Below are 16,985 nucleotides of genomic sequence, written 5' to 3' on the forward strand. Positions count from 1 at the left end.
TAACATGCACCCAAACATCACTAGGGAAAATGTGGTAAGACCACCAAGAGAAGACACCCTGGTCAAAGCACAGAGCATATTTATCTATTTACCAAACTCAATGCTTATTATTGCTATCGTTATCTGCCAACATCATTTGAATTGAATATTCGTATCTACCCTGAATGTACCAAAGCGTCTGTTTAACTGGCAAACTGTGAGTTTGAACTCATCTCTCCTCTAACTCTATTTCTGATTCTTATTGAAATTATTTTTATAAACGCATGCAGACACTCCTAATAGACTTTCAAGAAGATATCCAAGTTGTATGCTTTTGGCAAGAATGGATTACTTGCAAACAAAATTGACACTGTTTACAGAAAATTTTCAAAAGGAATACAAAATATGCCTCTTTGTATTTTTATTATCTAAACACAATGGGAAGGTAAGAGGGATCATTTTTTATCCACAATACATAAAATCTCAATTAGTTATGGTCTATTTGTGCACTGACTAAAAACATTCGTTAACAAAACAGAATTTTCTAGTTTACTGGATAAATACACCAGAAGAAATTGCAGAATAATGTTGGGTTGCCAGGCAACCGGGGCACTACTCTCTTGTTTGTGATCAATCTCACTCATTCATCAAGCTTCCTAAACCAGTGCTGGAGAATTCCAACCAAGTTGTTTCTTGGGAAAATTATAGTGACTTTCGGCAACACAATAACACTTTTATTCTCAGAAGATAAACTTAGATGTCCCTTTGATCAAAGGGATGTGTTAATTCATTATTCTCTACATGGTGCTAATGAGAGGCTATAATTAACTAACTACACTATTGCAACACACATAAAATAAACTGCAGTAATTAGTCATGTTTAAGGTGTTAACCATCCTCCAAAATTAAAAAATAACAGAATCTTTCCTCCAATAAAGATGTACGGAATGGAGAAAGCACCATATCTAATTAAATTGAGAATTGTTTCCCATCCCTCCCCAAGGGAGGGGAGGAAGGCACATGATCACCAAAATGTGAGAGATTTCACTTTAATAAGAGAGAAAATGGCTCAACGCCAAACCCACTTGTAGGTAGACATAAAATGCTGGCAAATAATGTCATCTTTTCTTTCAAAGAATGCCTAGCACAATATTTTTCCAGGAATGAATAGAAAGAATATTATGCTTTCACTCATTAGCTGTGTTAACTTAGCATATTGTATGTAAATCACCATAATAATTGCATTCTGTTCAGAGTGAATTAGTTAGAATGAAGCTGTAATCAAAATGTTCATAATTGAAAATATAGTATTCTCAGACTTGGTTTGAAAAAATAACAATGAACACTGATTGAATCAGATAATACAGTTCATCACCGGGAACAGCCTTGGCGTAGAGAGAAGTTGATCCTCTTTATTACCCCTCTGTATGCTAATTGGCTCCCCAAATTCAGGGCTCAACACCTTCCTCTCTCTCCTGGTTCTCTACTCTAGCCCTTTGCCTCTGGCCTCACTTAATATTCCCAACTGCATCCAGGCTTAGGTTTTTAAGAAGAATACAAAATGGAGAAAAGCTAAATTTTTGTTTCTAAAATACACTAGACTTTATTGCACTGTTGGCTGTCATAAATCAAAGGGCAAAATAATTTCCAATAAATGGAACATTTAATGCCGAGGCTCCTGGGAAGCAATATGTAAATGATCACATGAATTTCAGACAAGCTGTCATGCTAATTCCTCAAGGTACCTTTTAAAGATGACAGATTCACTGTGAAGATGAGTATAGCCAAAGTCAAACTTGAAACAATACTCTACTACCTGAATAGGAACTCACCGTATCTCCTGACAATCATCCCTTCAAATCTGATGCCATACTTTTCCTTATTACTTAATTCTCCCAGATAAAAACTACTACAATTGGCTGGGTGTGATAATGCCCGACTGTAATCCCAGTAGCTCTAGAGGCTGAGGGGCGAGGATGGCAAGTTCGAGGTCAGCCTTAGCAGGTTAGCAGGGCCCAAAGCAACTAAGTGAGACTCTGTCTCAAATTCTACAAATAAAACAAACAAAGGGCAGGGGATGTAGGTCAGTGGTAAAGTGCCTCTGGATTAAATCTCCAGGAACCCCCTTCAAACAAAAAATTTAAAACACCCTACTAGAAGAGCACATTGGTCTTGATCATTCCTTATTTAATTCTGGATAAAAGAGAGTCAGGCTAAATTACTTCAACAATGTAATTTTAGATAAAACAATGTCCTATCTTCAAAGATTTCAGGAGTAACTGTAAAATCAGGCTTCTGACCTGTAAATGTTTTTCTAAGGGAGGTCTTTTTCATACAGAACACTTCATGTGATGATTAACTATCTAGTTTAATGACTATGACCTCAAGTCTAACAACACCTGCCTCTATTTTAGTAAGCAAATGTTGTTTTTAATTTATTTAAAACCAGTTCACTTTTTTTTACTTAAACGTCATAAATCTATCATTTGTAATATCAGTTCCCATCAAATAAGCAAATAGGTTCATGATCTGCACAGCCTGTCTCCAGATAAGGCGGTGTGTCTCTGTAACCATGAGGTAGCAAGGGACATGGATAGCTTTTATTTAAGGGAAGGGACCCTACATCTAGATGCAACAGAGAGCGATCTGGGAAGTATATATTAATCATCAAGGTCCTGTGCCTCTACAGTGAAGTCGGTACAAACATACCCTGAAAGAGACTTTAATGAACTGCCATAGTCAATATTCACACCTGCCTGGTAATAACTATTTGTCTCCATTTATTCAATGACAATATTCAGGAGCCTGCACAGAATGGTCACACTCTACACTGAACCACCACTGCGGGAGTACCTACTGGAGCACTTGAGGCCATAAAACTGAAAGCCAGGATATATGCACTAGATTCTAGAACCTAGTCAAATTACAAAAGCCACAGGGTTTTCCATCACAAAGAGACTGAAATGAAGACAAATCCAACCACCACATCAGCAGGTCAAAGAGGAAACACAAAATCTTACCCACAAAATCGCGGAATATATTCATTTTCTTGTCACCAAAAGTTTCCTCAAATTGCTTTCTAGGGCTGGGGATATAGCTCAGTGGGTAGAGTGCCTGCCTAGGATGCACAAGGCTCTGGGTTCAATCCCCAGGATCGCCAACATACACACACACACACACAAAACAACAATAAAATTGCTTTCTAATCTCTGTCAAAGCAATATACTGAAAAGCCAACCCCACCGGCAATGGGTTACTTTGTTGCCAGCCAGAGCTCTGGAAGAGTTGGTTGGCCTGAAATATTAATATCGCCTGAGATGATTCCTTAAAACCAGAAAACACAGCATTTTGCCTTCAATGAAGGTGCAGAGCAATGAGCACACACGGACCATACCTGATTAACTTGATGAGCAATAACAGGCTAACCACAACTAACTTCGGAGTGTCTATGATGATCCCCCCGGTCCTCTGGGGTGATCGTTTACCAGTCTCGCAACAGCCCAACAGGGAACCTACATGTCATCCCCATTGTTCAGAAGGGGAAACTGAGGCACAGGAGAGCTACAGAGCTCTCCCCAGACCCGCGGAGCCGTGCAGCTGGACTCGGCCCCACGTGGTCGACCCGGCGGGCTCCACCTCACGCCCACCCAGGTGCTTTCCAGGTTGCCCATCCCCGACGCGTGCGCGCGCGCGCAACCCCCGCCCCGCGCGTTCCGGCGGGAGCGCGCCATCGCGCACGCGCCTGCTCGGGCAGCTACTTGCTGGCTCTGGGGGCCGCGGGGTCCCTCCCGCCGGCAGAGTCGAATCCCAGCGCCCTCCTCCAGGCCGAGCCGGCGGTTGGCTCCCGCAGAGGCACCCAGCGGTGCAGCGCACACCTGCCGCCGCACACCTGCCCGCCGCGGCACGCCTGCCGCCCGGTTCCCCTGCCAGCCTCCGCGGCTGACGGCCAGGCCACCCACCCCGCGCCCGCCCGCCCGGGACTCGGGTACCTGCGCCCGCCAGGCCGCCGCTCTCCGCCCCGGGGTTTTCGCAGGAATTCTCAGCCCTGCTCCTGGCTGGGAAAGTGCGGCTCGCGGAGAGCCAAAGGAGAGGGAATGGAGAGGCCGGCGTTCTCTGCCTCCGGGCTCCAATCCCTGCTCTCCAAATTAATCACTTTCTCCCTGTTCCCTCCCCACGCACACTCGGAGAGAGAGGGAGAGGCACAAAGAGGAAAAAGGGACCCTCCGTGACTGGCATCTCTAGCTCCCCAGGCTGGGCTACCAGGGAGCCATGGCAACCAGACCCCTGGCCTGCCCTCTCGCCCCCACCTTGGCCGGGGGAGGTGGAGCGCCCGCGCCTCCCGGTTTTCTCATCACACCCCCTAACCCACATCCACAGATTCCCCCTTCCAGGCTGTCGGCATTGCGGACCCCCATTGGGATCTAGAATTCTCTCCTGAGAATAGGGGCAAGAGAAGGAGCGGGGCACAGGTGGAGATCTGAGCGTCATGAGCGCAATGGCCAAGGGGCAGAGGCCAAGACCGATCCCGCACCCTAGAGAGGGCGGAATCTACAGGAGGATATGGGATCCTCTCCAGAGGGTGGGATGGACACCGGAGCGGGGGGGGGGGGGGGGGGGGTGTGGAGGAAAGACTGAGTGTCAACCTATCGGGTGACCAGAGGTAGTAGGAGGGAGCTGGAGGATTCCAGGACCTTGCTCACTGCATCCGAGTGACTCCTAGGACTCTGAACCCAGCCTTAGTCACCTCCGGGGCTGAGACAGGAGATGTCTCTTCCCAGGTTAGGGCTGAGGGTCCAGCCCTCAATTGCGCACCATTTATTTTCCATAAGGGGTTGACCCTCTCCTCCCAGGCGCAAACCCTTAATCCTCCCCCGGTCTCGCCCAGAGCAGGCTAATGAGGAGTGGGAACCCCCCGCGGCTAGCAAGAGACATGCAAACGGACACACCTGAGTCGCCTCCGACCCCCGATCGGTCCGGTACCTTCCCTCCAGGAAACTTCTCCCCAAGCTGCCGAGGAGTGGGGAGAGGGAGGAGCAGAGTCCGGGGGCTCTGGGAGGATCCAGGGGAGTTTCTTGCCGGCCGCTCTCGGAGGATCCACGCGGGTGTCAGTCTGCCCGCCGAGACCCGCCTCTTCGCTCCGGCTGTCAGCACTGGTTTCGAGAAGACTGGACCTGTTCTTGCTTGCACCGGGATCCACGCCCTCCTGCCGGAGACTGGCTCACTCCCTCCTCTTTTTCTCGGTTCTGCTCTGCCACCCCTCACCCACGCCGCTTATTTCCCCTCCCTTTGCACACTCCCTTGGGACAGAGAGTTGCAAGCCGAAGACTTTCCTATCATGCAAAGCCACAGACTAAGCCCAAACTTGTCGTTTTCAACATCTCTTGGTCAAAAGAAGTGCGATCGCTGCCCCTTTTATTTGCAAGGGAGAAATCTAAAAGAAACCCCTCCCCTCTCTCTCTCCCGATGGTTTCCCTCAGTTCATATTCCGCACACGGGTTACCAGTCTGGTTTCGGTGCTGCTTGTTGGAGGGGTGTGGTACCATGTGTCTATTAAAAACGCCTTTCTGGCTCTCCTTCCTCTTTGAGGGGCGTGGTGGGGCTTGCGACTGAATTTACAAAGGATGGCACTACCCGGGGCGATCAGATCAGTACATACAGAAATTTAGAACCCTCCCACTGCTGTTGTGTTTAAAAGATTTGCCCTAATACTTAAATTCTATGTTCACCATATTGTTCTATCAGGCTTTTCCTGCATGCTCTCTATTACTCACGGTTATAAAAGAAAGCCCTGTGTGCTCATTTCAATGCTTAAAAAAGAAAAAAAAAAAAAGCCATTTCTGATGCTTTATCAATTCCATGGACAAATAGAAATATTTATTTTAGAATCCCCAGCAGAGGAAAGTTACGGCTCTGGCATTGCAACCGATGGACACAGTTCTTTGATTTCCTTCCCCACCATGTTTTCCAGAGTATGCACACAGAACCCAGCGGGGAGGGGTGCGGGGAATCCTGTTGCATTTAAGGGCTCTTTGATGGTAACAGACTTACTGACTTCTAATTTTTACTCCACCAGGCTGTGAGATTGACTTCACAGCCCCATTTTGTTCTCAGGGAGGGCCTGAAACAATGGAGACATTTAGAGCTGTGAACTACTCTCAGAGTTGGATGAGTCTCCTGCGGGGGGCTCCGGAGAGGAGCAAGAAGAAAGGGGAACCCAGGATTCTGCAATTCCATTAAATATTCTGAAAACGCATCAATGGACTTTTACATTTTCATTATTGGTGACCTCGGGGCCTGTATTCTGCCAGAGTTCTTGTGCGGGCACAGATCCTCCTGGCTGCTTTGGCAAACTGTGAACGCAAGTGAGGACAGGATTTGTCCCAACTTTAAGCTGTACTACTGGAGTGGTTTCCTCCCCCGAGGCATCATTATTCATGTGGCATGTTTTCTAAAGAAGAAACAAAGAATATTGAATAAAATTCCAACAAGGAAAATACTGTGCTGGTAGGAAACCACTTCCAGGTCAAGAAGCCACTAGAGAGACCCAGCTCAGTGGGTCCTAGTACTTTACTACCTTCTGGGGAAGCATCCAACTGGGTAAGACTCTGAACTCCATTTTGGCCAGAGCCACAGTGTACTCTTAGCCACAATAGCTCTTTCCTTCTCTGTGATTTGTTTGCCTGACATTAGGATCATTAGAAGTGTGTGTGTGTGTGTGTGCGCGCGCACCAGTCCTTGTGTGCCTAGAGAGAGAGACAGAGACAGAGGACCTACTCTTTATCAGTCACTGTATGCTTTGGGTGCTAGGGTATGGTGGGAAACTCAGCAGACAAGACCCAACTCTTCTTTTTAAATCAAATATCTAGAAATATATTAGATAATACCAAGGCACAATACCCCAAACGGGACATGAAGTAGCAGTTGTTAAATACAGGTTTTTCTTAATATCTGTACTTCCGAGTCTCTGATGCTGCATATACTTGTGGAAATAATTGCTGCCTCTGGCTCACTAAGAATGGTAATTAAATCAGCGGATATGCAACACACTTTACCCTGAGCAATGAAATTTTAATAAAGAAAAAAGGAAGAGAGGGACAGGTAGGGAAGAGCAGGCAGGAAGGCCAGAAGGGCAGAATAGAGGGAGTGAGGGAAGGCAGTAAATGAAGAATTAATAAAGAAAAAACATGTCTGTTTAGAGGTGTGCACCATGGAGGCCTCGGACTGTAATTTCTACATCCAAGAAACACCTCCTAGCTATTATCTCCAAGGATGGGCTCATATTTTTTAATGCATTATCAAATACAGGCAATAGTAATACGTTTTCCTGGCCCACGTAACTCACAACTCCCAAGTTCAGCCTCCAGGAAGGCTAGACGCAGCAGACAGCGTTCAGCCAGAGCAGATGTGTGCAAAAGACACCTTCTGCTGCTGCCGGGACCTCTCTCCTGGCTCCCTTCTACTGTCTGACACTTCATTCAGACCCAGTTCCCACTCGCACACGATCCTAATCTACCAAGCGTCAGCCAGCCACACCAAGGCCCTGGAAAAAGACTCCATTCTGAGGAGTCACGTGGAAATGTCTTCCTCGAGCTTTGGAAAGGTGTGACTTTTCTCCCGCACAATCCAGGAAGACCCTGTCAAGTGAAAATACTCTTGGAGAACCACACATGGAGGGGGGAGTGGGGTTCTCTCATGAATAGAAGCAGAAGGTGAGTGAGATAGGCCAGTCAACTGGAAAAACATAAAAGGTAGGAAGAGCTGGGATATTTTTCAGCTTTTCCTGCTGATTTACTGCCCACCCTCCGCCTGAACTGTCATTTGGTACCGTTCCCGGAGCCAGGGCCGTTGGGGGAGTGTCGCTTCCTGGCAAGGCAGAGTCGCTAGTGATAGGGCAGCATGCCTAGAAAAATGGTTTCGCAGAAGAGCTGGAGTTTGGGAAATGGCATTTCAGTCTAGCAGTGCCGATAGTCACAGATCCACAGTAAAGCAGGAGGTTCCACCGAGGAACGCGTCACTCACACACAACCTTAGAAGTCGGAAAGCAGCAGACGTCCACTTAGACATTAACAATGTGAAAGAAGACCAGGTTCACTCTGCAGAGCCATGCTGGCTGTCAACAGGGCTTCTGGTCATCCTTTCATACAAGAACAAAAGGACATGTGCTAAGAATCAAAGGACACTAATTCTGGAACAAATAAAAAGGTAAAACATTCCATTTCATACCAGGGATCAGTAATCAGTGTCTGATTTGGCCCTCGGAGGTCAGGAGAGCAGATACTTTCACCGGCTTTTAACAGAGCTTCTTCCTTTTATGGCCCTTAATTACATTATCCTCTGTATCTAAAATAATGTTATCAAATCACACACCTTCAGGCATCCATTGATTACTTGTGAAAATCAGAAATATGTCTCACCCTCCAATCAGAAGTGGCTGCCGTGGCTAGTTTACTTTCTCCTCTTGATCTTTTGTTGCAAATCCTTGTAAATTCTTGTCGCAGATGCCTGTGAACTGGGATGGAGGATAACTTCCTATATGTTAGGGGAGAGTCCTGGTATTTTTTTTGCGGGGGAGTACAGGGAATTGAACTCAGACTCACTGGACCACTGAGTCACATCCCCAGCCCTATTTTGTATTTTATTTAGAGACACAGGGTCTCACTGAGTTGCTTAGTGCCTTGCTTTTGCTGAGGCTGGCTTTGAACTTGCCATCCTCCAGCCTCATCCTCCTGAGCTGCTGGGATGACAGGCATGCATCATGGTGCCCAGAGAGTCCTGGTATTTTTACAGGATAGGAATTTCATCTGAACCTCTTTATTTCCAGCATCACATGAAATCAAGAAGGGGCCTCAGATAACATGTTGTCTCCCATAGCTTTTCTCCCTTAGCTTTTCTGAAATTATCTCAAAAATCTACAACTGGTTAGTGGCCTAGGATATGTTGATCATCTCCCAGTTCCTAATCTTGGACCACTTGAGAGTATAACGGGCTGCTACCATCTTTAAAGAAAATGATATGCATTCCAATTCTGCTGCAGTGACCCAGACAAACTGTGTCTAGTAATAGAGTCACACCGGAGATAGAAAGGCTCATCTTTACAGGGACAAATAGCCAAATGAAAGTCTTAGTTGATCCTTTTCTTCTGTCTGTTTATCCAGTTGAGTTGAGAAATGTTTCCCAATTCATAAAGGAAACCTGCTGGAGAAAAACAAGAAATCAAGTGGGTCTGATTAATATAAGACTGTGGCAGACACTGCTTGTTCCTCAGACCACTCTCCACCTCATTCTGTCCTCTTTCCCTTCTTGATCTCACAGACACCCACCTAAACGCTATTTTTCAGTCTCCCTTGTGACAAAGTTTGGCTCTACCGTTACGTTCTCACCAAAGAGGCGTGAGGAGAAATGGCACAAGCGACTTCCAAGTCATGCTCTTAAAACCACTTGGGAGTCACCCATTTTCCTCTGGGTTGGCCTGCCATTCATTTTCCTTTGGGTTGGCCTGCCATTTAGCAGGATCACGTCGAGAATGAGGAAAGAACTCGCTCACTCGGTCAGAGGCTGCTTACTAACAGGAGAAACTGCACTTGTCTTTCCTCGTCTTCCTTGTCTTTCAGATTTTCTTGTCTCTTGATGACAACGGTTTAAGCTTTCCCCTAACTAACGCACCTGGACTCTCTATCATCCAAACAACTTCAAAATCTTCCGGGAAAACAGGAATGGAGGCCACAGGGAGCATCTCTTGGTGTTGCCTGCCTAGTATTTCTCTACCGTCATTCAGCTCAACCGTCACTAGGGAATCCTGTCTCCTCTATTTCTGTGGCAGAGCTGAGGTTGATTCCAAAGTTCACAGTCTACTCGGGTTCCTGGTATATGACTCAGAAGTAACTAGCCCCTATCTTCCATCCCTTTGTCCATAGTAACCACATCCATGAAAGGCGTTGGGCCCAGACAGAACCAAGGAGAATCTGCTACAGTTCGGATGTTATATGTCCCCCAGAAGCCCATGACAAAGCTTTGGTCCTCTAGGTGGTGCTACTGGGAGGTGGTTGAACCTTTGGGAGGTGAGACCTAGTGCAAGATCTTTAGATCACACGTGGCATGGCCTCCAAGGGGATTGTGCAAGCAACCTCAATCACAGTAGCGGAGGTAATCCTAAGTTCAGGAGAATTTCATGGTCCTCAGAGGATTTCAGTTCAGTTTGGAGAGTTGACTGGTCTTAAGAGGGACTGCCCTCCTCCAAAGAGAGAACTTACTTTGGGCCTCCTCCAGCCCCCAGCACCCGGGTTGCTACCGCAGCTGCTGGCAAGCATCATCCTGCCTTAGGGGTCCAAAGCAGGGCCCCTGGTTGTGTTAGAAGACTTGGGCTAGAATATACTTCACTGAGTGGAGGAGAGTCCTCTCAGTATTCTGTAGTTTTAGGACCAGAGACTGCCACAGCCAAACACCAGAGTCTTACCAACATTTGTCCATGCTTTGCCCCAAAGGAACCAGGGAAGGTCTCCTCTCCAGGCCACAGACTTGGGGCAGCAGTTATGGCTTAACCTGTGTCCGTTCATCAGGAACCAGGGATGGTCTCAACCATATCCAAGAACTGTAGGAACACAGCTACCGGAGGCCCCAGTTGACCCATCCATTGGGAACCAGGAATGGTCCCAAAGGTCAACCACATTCAACAGCTACAGGAACCCAGCTATGAGAGGACCCAGTTATTGGCACCACCTGTACTCACCCAGCAGGATCTAGGGAAGATCTCCCCAGCCTGCAGCCTTGGGGCAGAGGCTGCTGATGAAAAATGCCCAGAATCTCCCAAGCTTGTCCCTGGGGCCCCAGAGACTGTCCCAACCTTGTCCTATAGCTCCAGGACCATGACTGTTTCATCACTGTGACCAAAAGACCTGACAAGACAATTCCTGGAGGAACAGTTTATTTGGGGGCTCAGGGTTTTAGAGGGCTCAGTCCATAGACAGCTGACTCCATCGCTCTGTGCTGGAGGTGAGGCAGAAAACCATGATGGAAAAGTAGGCAGAGGAAAGCAGCTCAGGACATCATGCCAGGAAGTGAGAGAGCGAGCAAGCTCTACTCAACAAGGACAAAATACAGATCCCCAAGTCATGCCCCCAGCGACTTACCTCCAGCCACACCCTAGTTATCTACAGTTAATCCATTCAACTAGATTAATGTGCCCATTAGGTTAAGGCTCTTCTAATCCAATCTTTTCACCTCTTAACTTTCTTGTGTTGTCCCACACATGGGCTTTTGGGGATCACCCCATATCTATACCATAGCTGCTACCAATGCCACAGCCTCATACATACCAGATCTGCCCCATGTGGTCTACAGACATCCTCATTCACATCCTGCAGCTCTAGGACCACGGAGACCAAAGACAGGACCCCAAGATCTACCTGGGCTTGAACCAGAGGACCCAGAGAAGGTTTCCTCCATGTTCTAAACCTCTAGGGGCATGGATGCGAGTGCCACAAGCCCAAATGTTTCCTGCATATGCTAGGCAACGTATTGCCCACAGCTCATAGACTTGGGGTGACAGCTGCTAATACCCCAACACTGGTATCACTTCTTCTTGTCCCTTTGGACCTGGAGAGGGTATCATCTGCTTTCCAAGCTCCATAAAAGCAGCAGACAGTGCTACAAACTGCATCACCAGTTGCAGTCACCACACAGGACCAAGGGAAGTTCTCCTTCAAGTCCCAGCTCCTTGAGTTTGTGGTTATTGGTGCCACAGACCCAGCATCATCTCTGCTTGGCCCCAGGACCGGAGAGAGGTTCCATCCCATCCTGTGGCTTCAACACTGTGGCTGCTTGTGCCACCACCTTGACATGAGTCTCTCCAACGTATGATGCTGGCAGAATTGGATTTTCATATGCAGAAGAACGAAAGTAGATCTCTTCCTCTCAATGCTCACAAAATTCACTCACAATGAAACAAAAACCTAACTATAAAACTGAAATATAAAATGACGACAAGAAAACTTAAGAGAAGCACTTCAACACATAGGGGTAGGCAGTGATTGTTTATATAGGACCCCAAAGGCTCAGGCAACAAAAGTAAAAATAGACAAGTGAGATTAGCTCAGACCAAGATGCCTTGGACCAGCCAAGGAAATAATCAACAGAATTAAGAGAAAACTAGAGAACTGGAGAAGATATCTTGAAACTATTGATCTGACAAGAAGTTGATAAAAAGAATATATAAGAAACTAAACTGAAAACCCAAAATGCAAATAATCCAATTAAACATTTTCCAAGGAACTAAATAGACACTTTTCAAAAGTAGACATATGAAAAGCATATGAAAAAATGAACAATCCCATTAATCATCAGGAAAATGCAAATTGAAACAACAAGGTAGCGTCTCACCCCAGTTAGAGTGACTGTCATCCAAGGAACAAAAAATAACAAAAGCTGTTGAAGATGTAAAGAAAGGGGAAATCTCATACATTGTTGATGGGTATGTAAATTAATATAACCATTATGGAAAAAAGTATGAAGTTCCTTCAAAAACTAAAAAGAGAACTATCATATGCTCCTTCAATTCTACTAGTGGGTCTATATCTAGAGATGAACTCATTACACCAAAATTGTATTTGCACTCTCATGTTTTTTGAAGTCCTACTCATAATAGTTGAAATATGGAATCAACCTACATGCCCTTTAGTAGATGAACCCATAAAGAAATTGTGGTGCATATGCACAATGGAATATTATTCGACCACAAAAAAGACTTGAATCCTGTCATTTGCGATAACATGGATAGAACAGGAGGTCATTAGGGTAGAATAAACTAGCCAAATACTACATGTTCTCATTTATTTGTGGAAACTAAAATGTTGATCTCACAGAAGAAAGAAATGGAACTGGGGTCAACAGAGACCAGGAAGCCCAGGAGGCAGAGGGGATGCGTGGAAATTCAACAAGGAGCACTGAAATACAGAGGAGGAATTAATTCTAGGTTTTCTGGAGCATAGTAGGCAACTAGTATGGCTTAAAGGCATCTAGATTTCAAACTAACTAGGAGAGTGCAATGTTCCCAGCACATGAAGACCTTTAATGTTTGAAGAGAAAGAAGTGCTTATTATTTCCTTGGTATACATGTGTAGAGTAACCACAATGTACTCCATGAAGATGTATGAATACAGAACTTCATTAAAATTGTTCTAGAAACTTTAGCATAAATATAGACATGTGTGGGAACTTACTTTTGTTCTTGTTTTGAATTAGGAAACAATGATACATTCTGTATAGGAGCTTTTTTAGCAGTTTTAAAACGTGCTGTGGACCAGTAAGTCCATGCAAATGTTTAGAGGTCACAGTTCATCCTTTCAATTAACTTTCTTTCTTGCAAAATAAACAAATTAATTAGCAGAAGTGTTTTTAAATCACAAAATACTATTATGTAATACACGGTGTGAGTGCAGATGTACCTCAATTATGCACAAACAACACATGGAACTCATTTTCTTCTAAGGGTTAAGTAAGACTTGGAAATTTAGTTTTTCATATTGTTTTTCATAATGTAGCCAACAGAATCACTAAGACATTCAAAATGCTATTGCCACAGTACAATAAGCTCACAGCAAGGGTTCCAAATCTCCTGTTTGTATTGACAAAAGAGATTTGTCTTATCTTACAGGGATTAGTTGCTTTATCTTCTGCCCTGTCCTTTGTGTTTCTCATCCATGTAATTTTGTTGCCAGTCTTACTAAAACTTAGGGCACATGGCCAGGCATGAGTTTTACACAACTCTTGTATTTCCTAGGTACAGAATTTTCTCCAAACAGGAAACATTGATTGGTTTGGATTCCTTCTCAATCCCTTCATAATAACACAAAGGTGAAATAGGTTTGAAAAAATTCCTTTCTTGCATATAGAAGCTTCTTAAATGTTTCCTAGTATTAGCAGATTTTAATGTCTCAAATGCGAGTAAAGGAGGAAATTGCATGATGAACATCTGGAATATTCTTAAGCATCTAAAATGTTCTAATATACTTATCCAAAGAAGAGATCAAGAAGATAACAAGCATTACAGAATACAGTCAATGTAAATAATAGTAACCAATACATACCAACTTAAATAACTTCACATTTTTTTTTTTTGGCCAATAAAAATATAGCAAATTGAAATATAATTGGATTACCAATTTTTGTATGGATGCCATTTTGGACACCATCAAAGCATGCAATGATTCTAGAAAAAAATTACATTCTATATTATTATATTAAAATTTAATTCTAGAAGTTTCAAGAGGTACATAAATTTGGACTCAGACATTCCAATGTGAGACTCCATGCAACGTAAATTGCCAGAAATAGAGAAAACTCTATATGCCTATAGATATTCAAGAATAAAATAAATTAGAAATACATAAAAGTGTATTTACTAGCCTGAGTTATAAAACAGCCTCTATTTGACCATTTCTTAGAAAACTGATTATAAAATCGACTTATAAAATGGACACAAAATTGGTTATAGAAAATTGTTCAAACTAATCAATTATTCTGTAATCCTATGATGCAACAGTTACTAAAATGATATTTTCAAAGATGGATACAAATGAAAAATTCTTTGCAAGGTAAAGTTACAGACTTTAAGTGATAGATCTTTTCAGGACCAGACGTTCTGCAGAAAAAACCATTAAAGTATAGACAAAATATAATAAATGCCTGAGGGCTCTGGAAAGTGACCCGCAACGGGCAGATGCTGAACAAGGGCCAACTGTAGGAAGAAGACGGTCCTGGCTAATTTTCCTGTTTTGCAGATCTGGGTGGAGGTCAGGATGCAGTCTCCCTATTGTAGGTGAATAAAATAAGGAAAGAAAACATGTGGTTACTAGCTGCAAGGAAGACACAGCTTAGGAAACCAGGATGACAGAAAAATGGGGAGATTCATCAAGCAGATGGCCTGAGAGAGACATCTCCAAATTCTACAAATAAGTGCTGTCAAGCGTCTGGCCATCTTCCAGAATGAGCATTACTAGGTGCTACAGAATGAATGGCTGGGCCACCCCCACCCCCAAATTCTTACTTTGAAAACTAATCCCAGTGAGATGGTGTTTGGACACAGAGCCTGTTGGAAATGATGGTATCAGGAAGTTGGAGCATCGTTTGTGAACTTAGTGCCCTTCTAAGGAGCCCCCGAACATTTGCACTCATCTTCCACACTATGAGCACCTGGTGCAGAGATGGTGCCTATAAACTGGAAGCAGACCCACAGCACACCATGTCAGCCAGCACCTGGAGGCTGGGCTTCCTGGCCTCCAGAACTCTGAGCCATTAACTTCTGTGGTTCATACGCCACCAACCTATGGTATTGTGTTACAGCAACCAGACTGAGATAAGAAAGTCAGGCAGTCTCCACACAGCCCTGCCGAGGTTACAAAAGCTGCACTGAGATTTCAACAACCATTCGCTGCATAGGATACTCTAGTTTGATTCCTGCTATATTTATTGCAGCAAAGAAAAGTAGAAATCAGGGACTGGGCATATAGCTCAGCTGGTAGAGTGCTTGCCTCGCATGCATAAGGCCCTGGGTTTAATCCCCAGCACCTAAGAAAGAAAAAAAAAAAAAAGAAAGAAAAATAGAAATCAAATCAGTATTTTTTGAAGAATGTAATGCAGAGTCTCTACATTGTTTAGAAAACAATTCAAAATTATTCAACTTAGGATAAAACAGACAATGTATTTTAGTTCTTTTGCATAAAGACCGAGAAGCGGGTTAGTTGGGTCCTATGGTGGATCCATCCTAATCTCTTGAGGATTCTCTATTGCGCTTTCCAGAAAGGTTTACTAGTCTGCAGTCCCTCCAACAGCACATGAGTGGACCTTTCCCCCACATTCTTGCCAGCATTTATTATTATTTATATTCTTGATAATCACCACTCTGACTGAGTGAGACGAAATCTCAATGTACTTTTGATTCGCATTTCCCTGATTGCTAGGGGTGTTGAGCACTTTTTCACGCATCTGTTGACTAGGTTAATCAGAAGGATGCACTTGCTGGTTTTGGTTGGAACAGGAGCACATTGTGCTGGGAGAGTCAAGGGTTGAACGTTTTCTCTCACATGCAGAAGCTAGAGAGGAAAAGGCAGGGCAGAATCCCAGAAAAACAGAAGGGAGGTCAGTGGAACAGAGGAAGGGTGTTCAGGTGGAGGAAGGAGGGATGGAAAAAGAAAGAATGAAATTGAATAAATCATTCTATGTACATATATGAATACACCTCAGCAGAAAAAAAAGGACAATGTGTTCCATCCTCAACAAGAACACAATGAAGATGACCCCAAGGTGACCTAGACATTGAGTAAACAAAGATTCAAAAGTGCAAATATAATTATACTCAGGGAAATAAGAGATTTTAAAACTAAACTCACAACAGGGAAATCTAAACAGTGAACACAACACAATCTCAAAAAGGACAAAAAAATTCTAGCCCAGTGTGGTAGCACACGCCTGAAATCCCAGTGATTCTGGAGGCTGAGGCAGGAGGATCACGAGTTCAAAGCCAGCCTCAGCAAAAGTGAGGCTCTAAGCAACTCAGTGAGACCCTGTCTCTAAATAAAATACAAAATAGGGCTGGGGATGTGGCTCAGTGGTCGAGTGCCCCTGAGTTCAATTTCTGGTACCAAAAAAAAAAAAAAAATTCTAGGTTTCAAAATACCATATCTGAAATTAACAATTTCAGTTAGCTTAACAGTAGTGTGGAGGCAACAGAGAAGAGTTGATGTACTTGAAGATAGATCCATCGAACTTTTCTAACCTTAAAAACTGAAAGGAAAAATACTGGGGAATAAAGAAGAGAGCCTCACAATATTTAACATGTATATAATCCGATTATTAAAATAAGAGAGACAGCAACTCAGGAGTCTGAGGTAGGATCCAAGTTTGAGGCCAGCCTCAGCAAACTTTGTGAGACCCTAAGGAACTTAGCGAGATCCTGTCTCTAAATAAAAAAATAAAAAGGACTGAGATGTGAATCAGTGGTTAAGCACCCAGGG

General features: G+C 44.2%; 1 protein-coding gene across 2 annotated transcripts in view; it reads right to left on the bottom strand.

The window, feature by feature from the left end:
• CHL1 (cell adhesion molecule L1 like) overlaps nucleotides 1-5,226 on the bottom strand; it is a 196,641-nt gene extending 191,415 nt beyond the window's left edge. Inside the window, exon 1 of one of the 2 annotated variants that reach the window (XM_079122180.1) lies at nucleotides 4,926-5,226. The gene's annotated coding sequence lies outside the window, so the exon portion shown is untranslated. Of the gene's footprint in view, nucleotides 1-3,464; nucleotides 3,612-4,925 lie in introns of those variants that run through there. The other variant, XM_079122181.1, reaches the window with a different exon arrangement.
• Between the last annotated feature and the right edge of the window lie 11,759 nt (nucleotides 5,227-16,985).

Source organism: Sciurus vulgaris, assembly GCF_902686455.1.
Source record: "Sciurus vulgaris genome assembly, chromosome: 19".
In the NCBI taxonomy this organism is placed as follows: domain Eukaryota; kingdom Metazoa; phylum Chordata; class Mammalia; order Rodentia; family Sciuridae; genus Sciurus; species Sciurus vulgaris.